The sequence below is a fragment of the Vigna unguiculata genome, chromosome 4, assembly GCF_004118075.2.
Source record: "Vigna unguiculata cultivar IT97K-499-35 chromosome 4, ASM411807v1, whole genome shotgun sequence".
Classification (NCBI taxonomy): Eukaryota; Viridiplantae; Streptophyta; class Magnoliopsida; order Fabales; family Fabaceae; genus Vigna; species Vigna unguiculata.
Window position 1 is genome coordinate 24,334,398 of NC_040282.1, and position 14,637 is coordinate 24,349,034.

Here is a 14,637-nt window from a genome sequence, read left to right on the forward strand (position 1 = left end):
AAATAACCTGCATCTACATAACTCATTTGATTGTGAATCATTTGGATAAAATAAGCCTATATTCAAAGTACCCTTAAGGTAACAAAATATATGTTTTACACTAATTCAATGTTTTCTTATAGGTGAAAAATTATATCTTGCTTAACAAATTTATAGCAAATACTATATCAAGTTGAGAATAATAAGCAAAATATATTAGTGCTCTTATAACATTAAAATATGGTATTTCTTGATCAAGAAGTTCTTCATCATTGTGAGGTCTAAAATGACATTTATCAACATCTAACAACCTCACAATTGAAGTACAAAAATGATATAACTTTTCCATATAGAATTTTTTAAGCACATTCATTATATAAACCTTTTGATGTACAAAAACACTTGTATCTGAATACTCAATTTGTAATCTCAAACAAAACTTTGTACTTCCAAGGTCTTTCATCTCAAATTCTTTCTTTAAGCAATCAATTGCCTTTATGAACTCATTAGGAGTTCCAACGATGTTTGTATATGCATAAACAAAAATTATGACAAATTCCTTTATGATATTTTCATTAAATACAAGGATAAATACCTTTCTCTTAACAAGTACTTACAAAGACATTTATATCAAGTACGTCTTGATTGCTTTAATCCATAAAAGGGATTTGTTCAATTTTATTGAATAATCCACTTTAGAAAATTTGAATTATTGGGTAAATTAAACCCTTCAGGGATTTTTATATAATTATCATTCTTTATAATATTGTTTTACGCAAAAATCCATTTGTACTCAATGAGTTTTACACCTTCAGGTATGCGGACTACAAGTCCAAAAAACCTTTTGTTTAACAAGTAAATCTAATTTTGCTTTTATTTCATCTTTCCATTTGACCAATCATTTTTTTGTCGACAATCTTGATCCTCGTTGTGACTCATAACATTTATCATTATATTATATGGTAAAGCATCGTTAACGTTGACTTCATTTTAGTTCCATATTATCTTATTCATGACATAATTTAGTGAGATCTCATCATTTTCAACAATTTCAGGTACTTGGAGTTCTTCTGGAACCAAATTATTAATTTTGCCAAATGAATCTTTTGTGATTTACACCTCCTCGATTAGGTCATCTTGTCTTTTTTACCTCATTTTCTCATTCAAGGATTTTTATCTTTGGAACTAATAGGCTTACCACGCTTCAATCGTGTTTTGAATTAATATCAATTCTATTTGGCGCATTAGCAGTTGGTATATGCGATTTAATTACCCTATTTCTATCATAAAAACATATGATAATTGATTGACTAAGTTGTAAATGAATTATCATTTGAACTTTGAGTTCACATTCTTTTGTACAAGGATCAAGAGAGACAATGATAATTCATTCCAACTAATATCCTTTTCCAATTATTTTCTTTCTCCCCCAAATGTTGGAAAAACTCATTCATAAAAAATGATAGTTGACAAATCAAACTGTAAATATGTCTCCTCTTCACAGATCAAGATATTTTATTATTGATTTGAGAATCATATTCAACATATATTCTAAGTCTCTAAAGACTCATCATAGTCCCTTTTGGTGGGGAAATTCAATCATATACACAAATTCTTAAATGAGAAAGTTAGGTTACTAACCAAAAACCAACTACATGATAGAGTAATTATGATAACTTGTTGGCTTGATGCGAATCAATATTGTAGCATGTAAAATGGTATATCTCCAAGTAGTCATTGGAAGATTAACTCTCATAAGTAATAGTCTTGCAACCAACTTTAGATGTTCTATTTATAATTCTACAAGTCCATTTTGAGCATCAAGATATGTTTTATTGGATGTTGAACTTCAATTCCAATTGACATACAATACTCATGAAAAGCATAAGATGTAAATACACCAGCATTATCAAGACAAATTTTCTTAAACGAATAATTTGGCAAGTGATCTCTTAACTTAACTAATTATGCTAATACTTTACAAATGTCTGATTGCAAGTTGATAATAACATACATGTGACCATTTAGTTGATGCATCAATTAAAACCATAAATATCTAAATGATCCACATGATGGGTGCATTGGACCATAAAATCACCTTGTATTCATTTCAAAAGATGAAATTGACTCATTTCTAAAGTTTTCTGATGATGGTCTTATTACCAACTTTCCTTGTAAAAATCTATTACATGAGAAATCATTAGATTGAAGAAGTTTTTGACTCTTAAGTGGGTGTCCACAAGAGTTTTGAACTATTTTTCGCATCGTGATAGATCTAGGATGACCCAACTGATCATGCCAAAAAAGAAATTCATTTTTGATTCATAAACTTTAGGTTTACAATGACATGCATTTCAAATGTACTAATATATGTTTAGTACAAATCATAAGAGAAGATTGATAATTTCTCCAATACACATTTTATTTTTTTATTCAACTCAAGTCCATTGATATAAAGATATTTTATATCTCCTTCATTGTTTGTTTCAATATAATATCTATTTTTAGAACTAATAAGTTTCTATTAGACTTCTTCATAGAAGTGTATTAGCTCTTTTGGAGCCTTCAAAATATTATTTGTGATATAAAAATAATACTAATATAGACTTCTCGAATAACCAAACAAGAGAAAAATAAATTAATAATCTTGAGGGTTTAATTATTACATTACCATAAAAATACAATATATTTAGTCTATCCAATGTAATATCAATATATTAAATTTTAATGAACTTAATAACCTTAACTTGTTGCAGGTACCATAAAAAATTAATCAACTTCGTAAGTCATATATTATCAAATAATATTAAATAAAACTACGTATAAAATATCATCTCTGAAAATCTGTGAACCTTTATATATGTATAGTATAATAAATTATTAGAACCACAAGTCCATACCAAAACCTTACTTCACATTCTTATACACTAAAAAAATATATTTTTGTCTAATACATCATTTAATGCAATCTTAATTCATCCATTACATTTTAATACTAATCAAGTCCAAATTTATTACCTTCCAAAACCTAAATCTCCTGCACCCAAAAAAGCATTATCCCTTTTATTTATTTTTATTTTAAAGTTACTTCATTGCCCCTTGTTATGTTAATTTTCTGCAAAAATTCATATGCATCCTCCAATTCAATTTTAATCAATTAATGCACCATAAATCCAATGTTGTTCTCCATTTAAATGCACAAGTGATGACTTTCTATTCAACATTTAAAAATTTGCAATCAATAAAATTCAACGTTTCTATTTTTATAATGCGACATTATATATATATATATATATATATATATATATATATATATATATATATATATATATATATATATATTTCTTCTTTTAGGGATGACTTTCCAATTACCATCCATATTCCCTATGTAATACTAATTCAAGTTTAATAATGTTATTCATGAGACATCCAATATTAGAAAAATATCAATATTATACATTCACACTTTTATAACAATTATCATATAAGATATATATAATAATAAATATTCACTATAAACTAATTTCACATATACATCTCATAACACAAAAGAAAAATTGATTTTTACATATACATAACCAACATCAAACATGCATATTTTATATAGTAATAATGTCATACAAAATTCACCTTAAATTAAATTATAATAAAAATAATTTAATATATAAATTTATATTTTATACTATCACTAGAAACTTCTTCTACCATTTTATAAAAAATACATAATAAACAACAATATCAAAATGCGTGACATTCATATGGCCAAAATCAAAATCATCATCTTTATAAATACAAGGTGTGTTTCTATATTTTTCTCCCTATTTTTTTTGATACTTTGATGTAAGACAAGTACGACCCAAATGGCCTTTACCACCGCAATGATAAATTATATTTTCATATTATTTGTCATTGTTTTCATCTTTTTCTATTACCTTCTTCGCACTATTGTTCCATTTCTGATGACAAAATATCTCTTTGAAATTTTTTTTATGACCATGAAAATATGAATTAGATGTTGTTGCATTCACTTATGGGAACAAAGCATAACAAATTTAGTCTCATGGATATTGCTGCATTCACTTCTAAGAATGAAGCATAACCAATTTATTCTCATGATTTTTCAACAAAAACTCATTGTTTTGTTTAGCCATAGAAGGCATGAAATAATTTGAGAATATTTGTGAAATACTCAAGAAGATGAGTAATTCTTCCTTTTAATATCAATAGTCACAAATCCAAATTTTGTAATGTTTAACTTGTTTAAAATTGACTCGTAAAATATTGATAATAATCAAATTTTATTTAAAAAACTATAAAATTAATATAGACAATAATTATAATATTAATCATTATCATCATAGTAGTTGTAATAATAATAATAATAATAATAATAATAATAATAATAATAATAATAATAATAATAATAATAATAATAAGAATAATAATAATAAGTCAAATATGAAAATTGATCAAGTCAAATAATTTTTATCACATAAAAGAAGAATATAAGACAAAATTGTCAATAAGAAAGGATTAGAAAGAGTCTGGATGGAGGTACCTAGATCACCGTCCTTAAAGAGAAAACGTCTCCACTAACTTAACGTCTCCATTAACTCAGTTGGATAACCTTCGTGCTGATAACATGTTATAAAATAAAGTTAATAAAAGAGAAGAATAAAGAGAGAGAATAAAGCATCAAAGACTACTTTTCTGTGTATCATTATCAAGGGGGAAAAGTCCCCATTTATAGGTAAAAAAGACAACTCAAAGGGTACAACTCAAGGGTTACATACTTAATGTAAATAATGTAAATATCATCAATAGTAATAAAGCTGTAACTGTCAGCAACTCAATGGACAATCCAAAATTTTATAACAAAAATGAATTTTAACCTTGTTTATGTATGTGTAGGAAGAAAATATGGAGGTGTAGGAAGAAGTTCCTTTGGATGTGGAACTTTATTTAAAGAGTGAGAGATAATACTAGACCAAGGACCATTTCTTTATGTACCTCCATAATTTCAACATGCATTTCATGTAAGACCCGTGGAATTTAATTAATTAAATAAATAAATAATTAATAAATGTGGATAGTAGGAGCCTTTATGACATTTAATGTTAATTTATGTGATGTGAAAAAGTACTAGTTCAAGTGGTTGAGAGTATTTGATTGTGTGAAGGGACTTGGGTTCAAGTCCTATGTATGCCATTGATGTGTTATTTAATTTATAATTATTTTTATAATTATGCTTGATCATGTTGAGGAATAATGTAATCATAGAATTATATTAGTCATCACGAAACATGAATTGATTAAATGGTTGTGCATGGAATTTAACATTGGCATGTTTATGGGTTAAAACCTTGGTAGAATCAAATTAAACTTTATTTTTGCCAAAATTTTATTGGGCAAGGCTTCCATTGTGCTTAGAGAACAGAGTGCGAAAATTGAGGGTTTTGTGAGGATTAAGTGCGGCAAGGAGCTATGTTGAGAGAGCCAAAGGAAGATCATTGGTGATCAAGGGGTGAATTCACAATAATTCCAAATTAAGCTAAGGAAAATAGGTTAAGGGTGCAGTAATTTTTATGAATTTTGAGTTTCTAAAAATTTTCCAGAAATCGCCTGGCGGGCTATTCATACCTACCAAGCGACTCATGCTTTTATAGTGGTTTCTGGGTTCCTAAGGGAGGAATTGCCTGGCGGCACATCCCTAGCCGCTAGGCGACACAAGTTGCTTACCCAATTTTCTGGGTTTTGGTTGAATTGCCTGACGGTGATGAACACTCGCCAGGCGATGCTAGCCACTTTTGACTCGATTTTGAGTTTTGACCCGTTCTGGTGATTTTTAATCGGTGGAAAGGGTAGTTAGATCATTAATTGACGAAATAGGAGTGATCAATTATGATTTCATGAGGTGATGAGGGAAAAATTGGATGATCCCGACATAATCTCGTTCTAGGGTTGAACACTTGTAAGTACAATTTAATAATAGTACCCATAAGCGTATGATTAAAGTGCATTGGATAGAAAGTTACGAGACATGTACAAAATGGGGAAATTTGGATTCTCGCTGGTGTAGAGCAGAATTCTGGGTTGCCTAGAACTGGTGTACCGCCTAACGGCAGGCTAGGTGCCGCCAAGCGATAGAGTAGAGAAGGAGTCCCTGTGTGGCTCTGTAGCTATACTGGCAAGGTGGGGCCCTATGGAAGTGAAAATTTTAAGAAAAGTAGGTAGGAATCCTTAGACAAAAACTAAGATTTGTTTAGTTATGAATTGATGGTATGGATTAACTTGGGGTTTAAATTGGAAATTTGATGGAGTTTAATAATAAACATATTGTAGTAGAAGTATGAGTAAATTAGAGTATGTGGGATTAAAAATTTAGGTGTACAAGGGATATAGCCATAAGTTTGAGTACACTGGACATGGCATTAATGATTGGTTGGAGATTTAGGTAATATAGTAGAAAATGTTGGTATACAAGTGGTATGATCGTGGATGACACACTGTGAAACAGGAAGTGTGAACTTGTGAAACCTTTGGGGTTGTGAACTAAGTTGGTAAACCAGAATATATAGAGAAACATAGTTAAGAAACTGATCTTGTGGTCTTGAACCAAATCCATTTGAGTGTAAATAGTATAGATGTGAACCAACTGAATTGGGGTAAAAGTGCTATAGATTTGTAGGTCCAAGTTTGGGGTTGTATGTTGTTCTAAGTGCTTGAAATCTAGTACTTCAAAAGTACTGGTGTGGCGCCAGGTGGGGGTATTGGAACCGCTAGGCGATAGCTAGAAAATAGTGGGGTCCTGGTGCGAGTGGCGCTTGGCGGGAAGGGAGGTCCCGCTAGGCGATAACTGTAGAATCAGTGGGCTTCTGAAGTGCGTGCGCTTGGCAATGTCAACTGTCCCACCCGACGGTGCCTACAAATGTTGGTGGTTCTGAGGCGTTGTGCGCCTGGTGGTACGCGTCCCCCACTAGGCGATTTGGAAGTGGCAACGCCTGGCGCCTCGTGGCATCCCTCGAGTTGAGTTCGGGATGGCGGATGAACACGAGGAACTCTTGAGTTGAGCTCGGGTTGGCGAGTGCGCCAGTGTGAGTGTGCTGGTTGTGGCCAGTACGGATGAGTCCAGATAGATTGCCCTCCTTAGTATTTAGGTGACGAGTTTGGTAATCTTGGGACGTTATGAATTATGTTCGTATTTGGGAACTCCACCTGGCGTTACAGTGTATGATCTGTAGCATGGTTTCCCACACGTGCTCTATCGATTGTGGCCGATAGGTATGACAACAAGACACCTAAAGGTAATCACTAGAAGATGTAGAACACGGTTAACATGGTTGTGGCCTTGTGGTATGGAATAAAAGGATGAAATTCCTTTGGTGTGATTGTTTGATACATATAAATGTCTTATCCTGTTAGCTTACCCTATTTGCTTGCGTTTGGCGATGATCGTGTACGCGGGGATAACATGGGAGCTTTTATGTTTTACTATTGTGAAATAAATTGTAAACACTCATGAGATATTTTTTATATGATTTCGAGTTTTGAACTTTATGGATTTTAGATTATTTATTGATCTAGTAAAGTTTTAAATTTCTTGTGTTTTTTGGGAAATGATGTTATAATAAACAACCCAAATTTATCATTTTCTTTATTATATTATTTAAACCCGTAATATTCGGTCGGGATGTTACACTTCAAATTATATTATTCAAAATATAAATGTATTCTAAATTGTATAAGAAATGATGTTATAATAAATAACTCGAATTTATCTTTTTCTCTATTATATTATTTAAACCCGTAATATCCGGTCAGGATGTTACACTTCAAATTATATTATTCAAAATATAAATGTATTCTAGATTGTATAATTTTAAATACAATTTTTTTATTTAGAAATACAAAAAAAGTTCTCTTTCAAAATATAAATTTCAGAATACAATTTATATTTGATTATACACTCCAAAATACAAGAATTTATTTGGGGTGCATGAAGAAATTTATGGGGATGTAAAGTAACTTCCCCATACAAGAAGTTATTGGGCTTTTAATCCCTATTGTTTATGTTTTCCTATATGGATGTAATCCTAGCAAAGTAAGGGGTTTCTCCCTGCACCCCCAATAAGTTCTCATGCAATCCAAAAATATTTATAAATGGCTGGTTTTCCCCTAAGTTAAAATAAATTAGGCTTAAATATCTTTTTCGTCCTTATTTTCGTAGTGTTTGTTGCGGATGGTCCTCATTTTGATAGAATGTTTAAAATGGTCCTCATTTTTACCGAATGTTTAAAATGCTCTTCATTTTTGCAATTCGTTTTTTATTTGGTCTTTTTCTGTGACGCTGTTTAAAAAAGTAACAAAGCACTTTACATGCGACACTGTTTGTATTACGTTGCATTGGGGTGTGTTACGTGTATTGCACAGATGGCTAATTAATGTTAACTTTTCAATCTGGGGAAATTTTGCAATTAGGGCTTGAGTTGGATTGCAGTCGCGCTCTTCATCGTTGTAGGCGATTTCTTCATCTTCATCTTTCTTGAGCTCGGATTTGCAGAGGAAGCAACTAATACTTGCCATTTCATCGTTGGATTGCAGTCGCGCTCTTCATTTCAATTTTCCCGTTAATTATCATTAACGAGGTAAGTGGGTTTAGGATTTTCTGGGTTGTGTTTGCTCGTGGGTTAGGGTTTTCGTATTTCTATTTTTGGGTTTGTTTGTGCTTGGATTGTTGTGATGTTCTGCAAGATTTCTAAATTACCACACCTGTACAGTACACGTAACACACCCCAATGTAACATAATACAAACAATTCCACCTGTACAGTGCTCCGTTACTGATTTAAACGGCGTCACAGAAAAAGACCAAATAAAACATGAATTGCGAAAATGAGGATCATTTTAAACATTCGGTAAAAATGATGACCATTTTAAACATTCTGTCAAAATGAGGACCATCCGCAACAAACACTACAAAAAATGAGGACGAAAAAGGTATTTAAGCCAATAAATTAACTTTTCTCTCTCTCCTATTTAATTAAAGGGTGACATAGGCACACTTCCAAGTTTCTTAAACCTAGCTCTACGCCGTTTTTCCTTCACTCTCACATATGCAACTTCTCATTTTCTTTCTCCCCACATTCGTGCAAGTTCTCCTTTTTACTTTTCACTTTTGAAACAACAAGCTACTCTCCTTTTAATTTTTACTTGGCTTACATGGTTGTTTGCTTCCACTAACTGTATGTATTTTAAATTCGTGTGTTTGTTAGATCAATCTATGTATGATTTATGAACTAGACGAAAAAGTTGTCTCAGTGGGTACTGAATGTCCAAATCCGGTATGTGTGAAACGTGTATGGTGCTACAAACGCTTTCATCTGGTTCGTTAAATTGACATTTGCAACTTTTTCTTTTGACATTATGAATGTTGATATGCGGTTCATTGAATTGGTTTACGGATGTCAATATTTGGAATTGCGTTTTTTTGAAAATTTTGACATTACAAATGTCAACATCCATTTCTTTGAGTTGGTCTACGGATTTCGACATCCGGAACTGTCTTTTGTCACCATTAACAAGCTCCATGCAACCATTGTTGAACTTTTTTCGCTAGGAACGACTTTTATGTCACCGGATCTAATTTTCTCCAATGTTCCAATGTCCAAATTAGGGGTTACCCTTTGTGTTCTTCCACGATAAAGGAGCTTCCGAACAACATGCAAGGAGAAGCATTGTGGTTAAACAAGTCAACCGGATCTCCAAATCCAGTGTGCTGTTAAAATTTATTTATTTAGAACTAGATCTCGACATTCGGTATTTACTTGAAAAAATTGTTTATATATTTTCATGGATGAGATGTTCTGAATTTGGTGTTTCCTATGTGGAAGATTTAGGGCTGCCTCATGTTTGGGTGGACACAGGGACATAGACAGATAGAATTTGTCTTTCTTTCCTTGCATTAGAACATCTGGACGCGACTTTTCAGAATTTAGTTGCTGCTGAGCTAATAAATATGGAGGTAGATAAAAGATTATATATATATATATATATATATATATATATATATATATATATATATATATATATATATATATATACACTGTTGTATATATAGGTCTCTTGCGAAAGAAAAAATATATTTTAACATTCTTTATTAAATAAGCATCGACAAATTTATTTTAATAATATATTAATGACTTAATTCAAAAATAAAAATAATAATTCGGCTAAAGTGGTGATACAAAAATGAAACTAACAGTGCTACTGAGAAAGGCAAAACACATTGTTTTTTATCATCTTTTGGTTTTGTTAGATGATAATGGTTTGGAAGATATTGGAAAGGAATGGAAATGGTAAGATTTGTATATGCAATGTGCACTTGATATCATGTCTGGAAGGGAGCGAGAGATAGTGGAAAGTAGGTGAGAGGTTTTGTTTGAAAATCTTGAAATGTGATTTCTGATCATACAGTGAGTTAATAAGTGGCAAAGGAGATTGCAATATTGCATCAATGAAGATGTATGGATGAAAAGTTACAAACTAAATTGTTAAAAGGTTACTTCATCTTATGCTTAACCTTTTGCATTTTTTTTTTCTTTTTTATTAATGAGATGGGAATGTTAACAATGTATAAGAACATTCATGATTAGGTAATTAAGCTATATGAAACAAAACTGTGGGAGGACGGGATGTGGAGATCCGAAAACAAATTTAAAAGCACACCGGATGTGAAGATTCGGTTGAAAAAAAATACCGCATGTCGACATCCGGTTCAATGTTTCACAAATGTCAATATCCGTAAATGAATTGGAGGTGTACAAGACAAAAATTATTAAACAAATTATTAAATTTCCATTTTTTTGGATGGATGTCGACATCTGTAATAGGACAAAATAAATAAAAAAAAAAAACAAAAAATAAAGTACTGGATATTGACATCTATAAAACAAAATAAGGTACTGATGTCGACATCTATTGGAAAAAAAACTTGGGAGTAAGTGGTTACAAAGGATAAAAATATAGTTACTTTTAATCGAGGGACAAAGTGAGAATTTAATTTTTTTTTTGGTATACAGGAGAAGTGTGTTTTTTAGGGGTTTAGGAGAAGTGTTTGGTGGTGTAGGAAGAAGCCCCCAAAGTAAAGTAGGCCATGATAAGTTTCCTTATTTTAGTTGTCCTTTATCAAGGACGAATGTTAAGAGGTTTTAACTTATATATAATGGTAAATTTTTTTTAATTTTTTTAAAGGTTTAATTATGTCTTTTGGTCTTCATTTTCGGGTCAAATCTTAATTTAGTCCCTCTTTTTCTAACTGTCTCAATTAGGTCCTCAATTTAGTTAAAATGTCTTAAAGTTGTCCTTTCTGTTAAGTTTTTGTAAAAGTCGTTAACTGAACAAGTGACCTAGCATGGTTGGTCAATGCTGAACCAGAAATCAGTGACGTGGCAACAACAAAGAAAGACGATTTAAGAATTAAAAATAAATTGAAATTATGGTTTATAACTGGATTGTAACAATTCCCACCTTGCTGAATTTGAGAACAATCTGACCCATATCATTCTGTTGTTTGACTCTTTGCGTGATCTTTGGTGGGTTTTTCTTACCGTGAGAGGGGAGACACTTCAACATATGCTAAGACGATATCAAACATATTGATTCTTTTCCTTTCTTTACTTGTATGGCTCAAGCGTTGTTTAATAACGTATTGGATAAATTTGTGGGAGCGAATCTGGAAAGCTGAAAGTTGGGTGTTAGAGGAGATTCAAAAAGGAGTAAAAAAAGGTGTTAGAAGAGATTAAAAAAGGAGTAAAAAAAGGTGTTAGAAAAGATTCAAAAAGCTGCCTATAATTTAGAATGTTTGAACTGGCGTGAGAAACATATGTAGATGAAAACAAATGCGTGGTCTTGATTTGAAACAGGTACGAGATCAGTGAGGAGCTTTAGAAGCCCAACTTAGACAAATTATTATAGACAATATTCTGTAGATTTGTTCTTTTAGTAAAGTGCTTTATTCTAGTATATTTTTATAATTGATTATTATCTAAAAAATGATGAATACCCAACCATTTTCACAAAATTTGTATCCCGTAAAACAATTATTTTATTTGTTAAAAATCTATCAATTAATATTTAGTAACACCATATTGTTATCTTAATTACCTTTTAAATGTAACTTCTTTATTAGGAAACTTAATTGTTTTCTTAAATAATAGATCTTTAACATTGTTCTCATGAAAAAAGTGGGATAGCTTATATTAAGGCATGAACTCTGTATAATTGAGTTTGAAATAAAATAAAGAAAGTGTAGAGAAATCAATATTGGAAGTTGGTAGAGAAAGAATGTATGTCACTTAGTGTCCAAGAATAGCTTTATTACAATATCTAAGAATGGCAGGGAAAATAAAAGTGTTGGGAAGAAAAAGATGAAAAAAAGAAAGGTGAATGAGATGAGAATATGTGGTGGAAGATGACATACGCAAGAATGTAAAGATTTTGGAAGTAAGGAACTCACAAGGGAAGAGGAAGAATTGTTTCCTGTCTCCCGTAGAGAGATGTTAAGTAAAACCCACAAAAGGAGAAGTCTAGATGATACAACCAATCCAACAAATGTAGTTTCCCCACAAATCCAACATCATTCACTCCTATAATAACACCCCCAAATACACAAACCATCATCACAGTTCCTGCCACAAATCCTGTCACAATTTCCCCTTCCAATTCTGCTGGAGTGCTTGTGACAGTTCCTTCTACCACACTTTTGTCTTTTCCTCCCACAAATCCAGCCATTACACAGTGCCAAGGAGAAATCCGGCTACAAACCCTAATTTCAATTTATTTTTAATTGTTAAATCAACTTTCTTTTTTGTTGCCACGCCACTGATTTTTGGTCCTTATCACTATTTCAGTACTGGTCAATCATGCCAGGTCATTGTTAAGTTAACGGTGTTTACTCAAATTTAACAAAAAGAGCAACTTTGAGATATTTTAACTAAATTAAGGACCTAATTGAAACGGCTAAAAAAAGAGGGACCAAATTGAGATTTTGACCCAAAAATGGGGACCAAGGACATAATTAATCCTTTTTTAGATTATACGTAACCAAAAGAAGTTAAATTTTTTAAATTATATGTAGTATATTGAAAATTGATGAGAATTACATTAAATATCTTTTTATTTCTTTTAAAAAACACAACAGTTAATGTTAATAAATAAAAATACATAATCAAATATAATAAAAAATAGAAAAATTTATTAATATTTTTTTATTTTGTCTCCTGTTGTCTTTTGAGTTTTTAACATATTGTTCTCGTCTTCCACTCTCAGTTGTTTTCTTTTGTTTCTGAAGAGAAAAATACTCATTATTTTTGTTCTCATTTCTCATTTGTTCTCTCTCATTCTTAAAGAAAAAAAAAGATAACTCTCTCTTGAAGAAAAAAAAAAGATAACTCTCTCTTGTCTCGCTTGATAGTAAAATATTAGTTTAATAATTAACATAATATCTCATGAGTCTTTAAATATTCATTTTTTTATGAATGTAGAAGAAAAAATATTGTATTATGTGTTTTTTCATAACCGATTTTTAATTGTGGGTTGATTATTATAGATTTTTCTTTAAGTATTTACATCTCTCAAATTTTTATTAGATTATGATAAATTATTTTGTAGTCTTATTTTTTTAAAATAAGTATATTGATGAAGAATAAAAAAAATAGAATCATTTTTTTAAAAAGTGATAAAAGTTAATCTAGTCGTGAAGATGAAAACGAGACAAATTCAACTCATTCACATATTATGAATCATGATACTAATGATTCAATTGTTTAAGTAGAGGAACCCTTTTAAGTTCTTGCCGACAATATGGTTATTTACATTGAGAAAGAAATAGTAGAAAATTTTAGTTCTAATTATTGATGAGTTTAAGAATTTCAAGGAACGAAAGACAATCATTTAAATATGAGTGATTTCTTTTATAATTATCATTATACTAAATTATATATTATTTTTAGTGTATTAGTAACAATAATTAAATATTTAAAATTTAAGTATATTATTTTGGCTTCCTTACAAATATCGGTAAAGATCCGCCATTGCTTTATTACATATATGGTGTTATGCACTTTCCCTTTGTAGTACTGTGGTTACGTGTAACAAACTAGTGCTTGCATCTTTGTATACATGCCTTCCAAACTAATAACTAAAGAGAAATGATTCTTGTAAAGACTTCCCAGAGTTGCTCATTGACATGCAAGCACATGGAGGCTTAGGGTGATGTTACCAAATATTGGGTAAATTGGTTATAAATCTGCGCGAAAGTTTGAAAAATCGTCTAAAAGAACTACATATATTTAAGTAGCACCCCAAAAATTATGCGTGTGTATGCAATCAATAATATATCTATTATATAAACTTGTATAATATGAATTGAATACAAATTAAATTAAACTCCTCATGATCTATGAACCTACTCAATCCAACAAATCCAACCATACCCAATCAAAGTTATTAACCTAAATTGACTAAATAATATTAACAGAAATATTTGTTGGTGTAATTACTACATATTAACAGAATATATGGTCAAATATCAATAATTTGATTACATAATAAATATCCTTTTATACCAATATAATATATGGTTAATATGGTTAAATAATAT